This window comes from Pongo pygmaeus, chromosome X (assembly GCF_028885625.2).
Source record: "Pongo pygmaeus isolate AG05252 chromosome X, NHGRI_mPonPyg2-v2.0_pri, whole genome shotgun sequence".
Taxonomy (NCBI): Eukaryota; Metazoa; Chordata; class Mammalia; order Primates; family Hominidae; genus Pongo; species Pongo pygmaeus.
Window position 1 is genome coordinate 141,149,401 of NC_072396.2, and position 8,319 is coordinate 141,157,719.

Here is an 8,319-nt window from a genome sequence, read left to right on the forward strand (position 1 = left end):
TTAAAAACACTCCTTGTTTGGGCCGGGCACAGTGGCTCACACCTGTAATCCCAGCACTTTGGGAGGCTGAGCTGGGTGGCTCACTTGAGGTCAGGAGTTCGAGACCAGCCTGGCCAACATGGCGAAACCCTGTCTCTACTAAAAATACAGAAATTGGCCAGATGTGGTGGTGTGGCCTGTAATCCCAGCTACTCAGGAGGCTGAGCCAAGAGAATTGCTTGAATCCAGGAGGCGGAGGTTGCAGTGAGCTGAGATCATGCCACTGCACTCCAGCCTGGGTGACAGAGTGAGACTCCGTCTCAAAAAAAAAAAAAAAAAACCCCACAGTTTTCTCTGGATATTAAAAAGACTAGTTTATTCCATAGAGACTTAAACCAGCCCAAAGAACGCAGTGAGAGGCAAAGATGTTCATTTTACTCCATTAGGCTGTTTCTTTCCTCTTCTCATTCACTTTTATTAATAGTGATAAACATATGTTTACCTGGCAAATCCCTCTTTTCTTCTTATACAAGTCTGGGTTAATTACAAAACAGCAGTGACTTTTTCCAGGGCCACATCTAGGCGCATGACATACTTTGGAACACTTACAGTATAATTGGGTACCTGATGCAAATTATTTGCATATGCAAGCAACATTTGAGTTAAAAGTGTTACGGACTTCCTGAGATTAGCATTAATTTTTCTTCTCTGTTTCCTCTACCTTCTCTTTCCCAGCTATTTAATAGAAGCCTATTTGCTAGAGGAGGTGGCTGGGGAAGAGCCACAGAACTAGGTGAGGGGGTGGGGAGAGTGAGTGGAAAACGATCAGAAACCTTTATTGGGAATTAGATTTTCCCTGTCTCACCCCCCCTCCCACCCTAAAAAGCCTACAGTTCTTCCGGGCCATGGTTTGAGCCTGCCATTCTAGAATGTTCCACAATGCAACTATTACTTTCCTGTAGAGGTCATGAAACGTAGATTTTTGGCTTTCCGGTCTTGCTAAAAGATCTTTATTTCAGTGAAATACCAATCCAGAAGCTACTTTGAAAAGTGTCATATGCCATCCCCAGCCTTGGTTTAGGAATAACTTGTGCAAAAGCCACAAATGCTCTTCTTCACAAAACCTCTACTGTGGTTTTCGCACATCACTGCTAACTCTAGCACAGTCTTTCCTCTTTCTTACAGGAGTAAGAGAAAGTATTAGCACTAAGTCAGCTCTGTTCACATTTCCGGTTTCAGAGGCGCTAACTCTGAAAATGCAGTATTTTTTACAGTTCACCCACTCTGTGAAGGATATTCCCAAATCTCATCCCAGTGACAGAAAATCCTTATGTGTCCTAAGCTGCAAATAAGCATTTTGCTCCCAGGTGGAAGAGGATTTTGAGATAAGTTTTTGTTAAGAAGCATGGAAGTAGGAGCATTGAAAATTGGTGAAATGCGTTAATTCAGCCACATGAGTAAAATCCCGGATTGGCATTTTGTACCTAGTGATGACTAGTGCTGCAAACCCATGGAAGGCTGGGGACAGCAGTATGCAATGTTGGAAGAGAAGAAAAACACCCTCGTGACTCCCCTCCGGTATAGCTCAAAGTCCCCAGGAGACTTCGTTTCCCCAGATACCTGTGGGTCTACCTGGACGCAGAAATGTGTGCTCTCCTGCTATCAAAACCACACCTCTCCCCTTGTCTAGTAAATTAGCCAGACATGGCCCTTAATTGAGATAGTGCTGTGAGCTTGGTTTTTAAAGGCAACTTCCTTACCTATAATTAGTTGGCCCTTAATCCTCCTTAAGCTTCCTCTTCCCATCCTGGGGTGTGTGGAAGAGGACCAGGGGAGAGAAGGACTGTGAAATCCTCAAAGTCCCCGGAGCTCTGCCCCCTGACCCCAGCCCTCGGAGTCCCTCTGCCCTCCGTCCGCTTCTCAAATTCCCCAGCTTCTCTCAACTCAGTCCTTGCCAGCGCTAAGAGTAGCCCCACTCCCACCCTCCCAGGCAGGGGAAGGGGCAGCTTTGGGGCTTCCTGGAAATTTACTCCCTGGCAGCTTTCCCAGGAGGATTTGCACTTAAAAAGTGCACTTGGGGAGAGAGCCTGCCCCTCTGTACAAAGTTTGTCCTTTAGAAGACCTGGACACAGCCGCCAGGTGGGAAGGTGTCACCTGTGTGAGGAAAGTGGGAGGTTATCCTGAGGATAGAGTGTGTGAATGAGGGTTGGTCTGGGGCGGGGCAGCGGTTGGGTGGGGAGGACAAGACTTTTCTGCCTGCACTACCCCCACCTTCCTTTTTCCCATTTGTTTCACCAAGATTTTCCTTCCTGACTTGTTTTTGGACACTTTTTGCACTCCTCTTGTTCTGTTCCTAAACTGTCCCATGCACCTTTCCACTACCTTCTCCCTGAATATTTTTTGCTATGTCCTGTTCCTTGTCCTGGTCCCAAATCATTTGGCCTGCCCTTCCCTTGTCCCTGGATCTTTTTGCTGAGTGGCACTAGTTTTGGACAAAGAGACTTTTCCAGTCCCGCCTTGAACCACACTACATAGAAGCCTCCTTGTAGATGATGCGAGAGTCAAAGCTCTAGGAATTAGCTAACTCTTACCTGGGGCTGGGGGCCAGGCTGTGGAAGGACAGAGACTGGAAAGAGAGCAGGACCCCTTCAGCAGCCCTGCTTGCCTTCTGCAGAGCACAACAGCCTGGCCTGAACAAAAATATTCCTAGTGGCAGAAGGTACTTCTCCAGAAGGGCTTGCTTTCATCACACTGTAATTATATATACATTCATTCAATGAAAATTTACTGATCACCTACTATATGCCAGGCACCATTCTAAGTGCTGGAGATACACCAGTGAATAAAAAAGACAAAAAGGCCCTGCCCTTATGGATGGATCTTGCATTCTAGAAACTAGTGCTGGACCAGGCATCAAGACCATAAGTTATTAGCTATGAGACCTTGGAGGAGCTGCTTAACAACTTCCTGAGCCTGGGGTCAGAACTGAAGAGGGCAGCGTGGAAGATAGCAGTTAGAAGTTGGAGCCTCAGATTTCTCATCTATCAGAGGGGTATCAGGCTGAATGGGTCGACAGATACAGAGGTGTGCTCTTTGAAGAGTATCCAATACCATATAAACATATGGTTTTATTATTGTCTACCCTCATCCTTGCCACCACTTTTAGGGAGTAGTTCCTAGCTTTGGACCTACAAGAAATGAAGGTACCCTGGGTCTATTTCATTTGGAAGGATTCTGCAAGTGCATGAGAATAGAGAATACAAGTATTAGGTTGGTGCAAAAGTAATTGTGGTTTTACCATTACTTTCAATGGCAAAAATCTAATAATTAAAGATAGATAGATAAATAGACGATGGGTAGATATAGCTATAGATACATGTTTTTTACACAAGTAGCACATATTCATTGTGAGAAACTTCAAAAATATAGACAAGTTAAAGTAAAAAGATAAATATACCCCAGAACCTATCACCCAGACACAAGTCTTGTGATACCTTGCAGACTTGTTTCTGTGTGCACATGTAGACGAGTGTAGAGCATAATCAAAGAGCCATGCGGTTCCTCCGCTTGACTGTGTGGCCTCTGCTGATGAACATCTTTATGCTCAGGTCATGATTGGAGCAGCATTTCAAAAGATGGAGCCAGTTTCTTCCACAGAATTGTTGTATTAGTTTCCAAGGGCTGCCATAACAAATTACCACAAACTGGGGAGCTTAAAACAATAGAAATGTATTCTTTTACAGTCCTGGAGGCCAGAAGTCTGAACTTGAAGGTGTTGGTAGGGCCATGCTCTCTCTAAAGGATCTAGGGGAGGGTCTTTCCTTGTTTCTTCCTAGCTTCTGATGGTTGCCAGCAATCCTTGATGTTCTGTGGCTTGTAGACACATCTCTCCAATCCCTGCCTCTGTCTTTGCATGGCTGTTTTCCCTCTGTGTTTGTCTGTGTTCAAATTTCCCTCTTCTTATAAGATCACTAGTCATTGAATTAGGGCCCACCTTAATTCAGTTTGACCTTATATTAATTTCACTAATTACATTTGCAAAGTATTCCCCCCCCCCAAAAAAAAGTCACATTCACAGGTTCCACATGGACATGAATTTGGGGAGGGGAACACTGTTCAACCCAGAACAGATATCAACGCTGCTGCTTATTTGAAACTGCTTCAGATGTGGTTGGTTCCCCGATGTCAGGGGAGAGAGAGGGCTCCAGGCATCAGCCACCCTGTGACAAGGAGTACCAGGACGTCCCTCTCCTCAAAGTCAGAAAACATCCTGATGTCAAACATAGGAGCTATTGAGTTCTATGTGAAAGTGCTCTAGTGGAAACTGCCCCAGGTCCACGCTTACCAAGATGGCGCAGTTCACCGTGGGGCATTGTGATGAAGAAAGATTCCCAACTCCACTTATTCACAGGGGAAAACCCGTGCCACAATAGCTATCAAAGGTTGTGGTAATTGTTTTCCAATTATCTACCTGTGGGCAAAAATTAACATGGGTGCAGAGCATGGAGGGGAACTTTTAGCTACTACTCATAAGCACTATGGGGACACTCTCAACTTATTTTTACAAAACTGGAACTGGGCTGGTTGCAGTGGCTCATGCCTGTAATCCCAGCACTTTGGGAGGCCGAGGCAGGCGGATCGCCTGAGGTTAGGAGTTCAAGACCAACCTGGCCAATATGGCAAAACCCCGTCTCTACTAAAAGTACAAAAATTAGCCGGGCATGGTGGCAGATGGCTGTAATCCCAGCTACTCGGGAGGCTGAGGCCAGAGAATCGCTTGAACCTAGGAGGCGGAGGTTGCTGTGAGCCGAGATCACGCTACTGCACTCCAGCCTGGGCAATAAGAGTGGAACTCCACCAAAAATAAAAATAAAAATAAAACTGGGAACATCCTATTTCTGCCATGATATTTGCACTATCAGTGTATCACAGGGGTCCTTCTAAGCCAGTAAATATACTTCTGTACCAAAATGTATTTAACTGGTAATCCTAAATCTTTTGATAAAGCCCTTCTACTTCTCTTCCACCCCTGTGGTCCCTGTGGTACATCTGTGCTGAAAGATTACCTTCTACTCAAATCTTAACTATTTTACTGAATCTCTCCACCTCCTTTTGCACCCCTCAACTCAGCCAGGAAAAACATATATATATATATTTCCTGCCCCTGGCGTTTCCTTAATCAGATGCAGACATGGCTGGATGTTCTTTGCTGGGCTGCTGAGTCAGAAGCCTGGACGGGCCAGCTTCAGTTTTAATGAAGTGGCTCAGGAAGGAAGTGCTAACAGAGATGGGTGCACAGTGCAGTCAGTGGGTGGGAGCTGATGCTGGCTAGAAGACTTGAGTCTTCCGAGAGGCAGCTTGATTCCTGGAAAAGACTACTGGGCTGGAAGTCAGGAGGCCTGGGGTACTCTCAGCTCTGCTGCTAACATGCTGCATGACCATGGTAAGTCATTGCCTTTCTCCGAGCCTCAGTGAGAAACAGTGGGTCTGGCCCCAGAAGACACTGTGGGAGAACTAGAGGTCTTCTGCGTCAGGTCCCCACTAAGAAGGCAGTCTCCTGTGAGAATACCTAAGAGAAGAGTTAGAAGCAGAGGGCACATTTCACAAACAGCCCCCAAGGGGTTGTCAGGAACAGACCACAGGAAGAATCAGAGAGACAGAAATTGCCCAAGCCTGGGGTCTGAACTGAAGAGGACAGCCTGGAGGACACCAGTTAGAAGTTGGAAAGAGAGAGAGAGAGCCCTGAATGAGTTAAGTCAAGAAGAAGGATCATGGTAGAGGTAAACTGCAGGGTAGGCAGGGAAAGGCTGTGTGTGGAGAGGGATTTCTGGGCAGTGGAGCCAGGAGCTAGCCTACTAAAGTCCTGGAGCTCTAGGGGAGATGCAGAAAGCAGGCTGAGGTCGGGCATAGTGGCTCACGCCTGTAATCCCAACAGTTTGGGAGACCAAGATGGGCAGGTCACTTGAGGCCAGAAGTTCCAGACCAGCCTGGCCAGCATGGTGAAACCCTGTCTCTACTAAAAATACAAAAATGAGCCAGGCGTGGTGTGCATACCTGTAATCCCAGCTACTCAGGAGGCTGAGACACGAGAATCACTTGAACCTGGGAGATGGAGATTGCAGTGAGCAGAGATCGCGCCATTGCACACTAGCCTGGGCGACACAGCAAGACTCTGTCTGAAAAAAAAAAAAAAAAAAAAAAAAGGCAGGCTGAGACCAGAGCAAGGGAGGTTTAAAAAATGGACTGGAACCACACAGACAAGTCTTAAATGTTCAATCATGTCAGGCTGATATTTGAAGGAAAACAGGTGCCAACTATGTGCCCACCTACAGAGCACGCCATCCCTGAGACCCTTCACTGTGGAAATAAGGGAACTTTTTGTTCTATAAAAACCTGATATTTCATGTTCCACATTAAGGGCTGACTGACTGGAGAACCTGAGGTGCTGTGCAGAGACCAGAGGAAGGCTTTGATCCCAAGCCTGCAGCCGTAAGAGAAGAACGAGCCCATGAGTTCCAGCCTGTGGGTCCTTCCACATGCTAGTTCCCGTACTGGAATGTATTCTTTCCTGACCCAGAAAACTCCCTCAGGGCTTCCTCTTCCAGGAAGTCTTCCCTGAGTCTGTCACCTCTTCACCCTCACTCCTTCTGCGTGCTCCCCAAATCCCCTGCACTTCTCTACTGTGGATGCTTACCCAGTGCACTGTGGTCCACTCTGGCTTTTGTATCTCCTTAACTAGCAGCTCTGTCTTTTTCATTTTGGATTCCCAGAACTATCAGAGAGCCTAGTGCTTGCCAAATGCTGGGAAAATACTTATTGAAGGGATATTGACTACTCAGTGTTAGCCACAAGGCCCCTCAGACAGTCTTGCCATAGGAAACATCAATGGGAGAACCTTTTGGAATATACAGAGAGATGCTGTGGGGAACTTATGGGTTTGTTTTTTTGTTGTTGTTTGTTTGTTTGGCTAAACTCACAGCAATAGGTGTTAGAGTCATACAAGGGTTACAACAGCACCCAAGAGCCCACTTATGACTAGAAATTTCTTCCAGAATTCCCTTCAAAGCATGATTCTCCTTCTGTGTTTGGGGTGGGGAGTGTGTGGCAGTGGCGAGGGAACAGAATCCTGCCTCTAGGATACAACTCTGGAGTGGATGTGTGCCAAGAAAGCTCAGCTTGGGGACCTGGGATGGAGGTAGGCATCTGGTAGAAAGGGAGAGTGAGGATTCTTGTCACACTATGAAAACTAGTACCAGAAACCAGATCAACACACCTAACATCCCCATTCCCAACCACACTCATCTATGCTGGAGGTGATTATCCCCACGCCCCTCCTATGTTACTCTTACTGAGCCATTGGAGTGCCAGAATAAACATAACCAACTAGAAGACTTCTGCAGAATGGAAAAGGATGGAAGATTCCAGACTAGAAAGGCCAAGGACAGCAGATGGACACTGAATGTTGAGATTTGTCAGTGGAGTGCTGCAAGACAGGATGCAAAGTTATGACAGGTGTCTTTGCTTCTAGAGAGGCTTCGCAGACATGCATTTTATCTCACCCCATCCCGCCCCATCCCCTGGGTGTGTAGGTACTCCTCCTTGTTCCCACAGCATTCTGTGTTCACTTCTACAGTGGTGCTTTTCACAATGTTTATGATTGTCTGTCTGCTCATGTATTGGTCAGCTTCTCTGAACTGGAAGCTCCTGGCAAAGCAGGGACTATCATCTTTTTCTTTGTATCCCCAGGGTCCAGCTCAGCACCTGGCTCACATTAGGCACTCAGTGAATGTTGATGTGAACAAATGAACTGATTCAAAGAAGTGTCTCCTGAAGTTGCTTCTTTCCAATCCAGCCAACAAATGCAGTATTCTGAATGGAGGTAACAGAGATCACATCACCTTCAGCTTTCTGCTGCAGATCCACATGAAGAATCACACATATCCTTAATGTTAGATAGGACTTTGCATTGGACACTTTAAAATGTGATGTCTGGCTTTGAGGAGGGTGTATAACACACATAATTTACTGTGCATCAATCTCACTAATGGAAAATAAACAACAACCCATAAATCATCTTTTTTCAAGTGTAATGTGTTTAGGTTAAAAGTTGATTGGTCAGTGTTAAAATATATGTAAATTTTAGCCTTCCAGATCCCATGAAAATGTCTGAAAAAAAAACTTTTAAAAATGAGTAAGTACAAGGTTATTTGTTACACCATTTAAAAATATCATATGATTGGAAACAACCTAAATATTCATCAATAGGGGACTAGTTAAATAATTTATGGTACATCATCATTCATGTAATGGGACACTATGAAGTTGTAAAAAAGTAGAGAA

At 45.6% G+C, this 8,319-nt stretch overlaps 1 long non-coding RNA gene across 2 annotated transcripts; it reads left to right on the forward strand.

The window, feature by feature from the left end:
• Positions 1 to 5,160: 5,160 nt before the first annotated feature.
• On the forward strand, positions 5,161 to 8,052 carry LOC129025459 (uncharacterized). 2 transcript variants are annotated; one of them, XR_008497219.1, is made up of 3 exons: positions 5,161 to 5,422; positions 6,398 to 6,501; positions 7,726 to 8,052. It is a non-coding gene; the product is annotated as an uncharacterized LOC129025459 (long non-coding RNA). The 2 variants fall into 2 exon arrangements; XR_008497220.1 differs by having other exon boundaries at positions 6,398 to 6,468.
• The last annotated feature ends 267 nt before the right edge of the window (positions 8,053 to 8,319 follow it).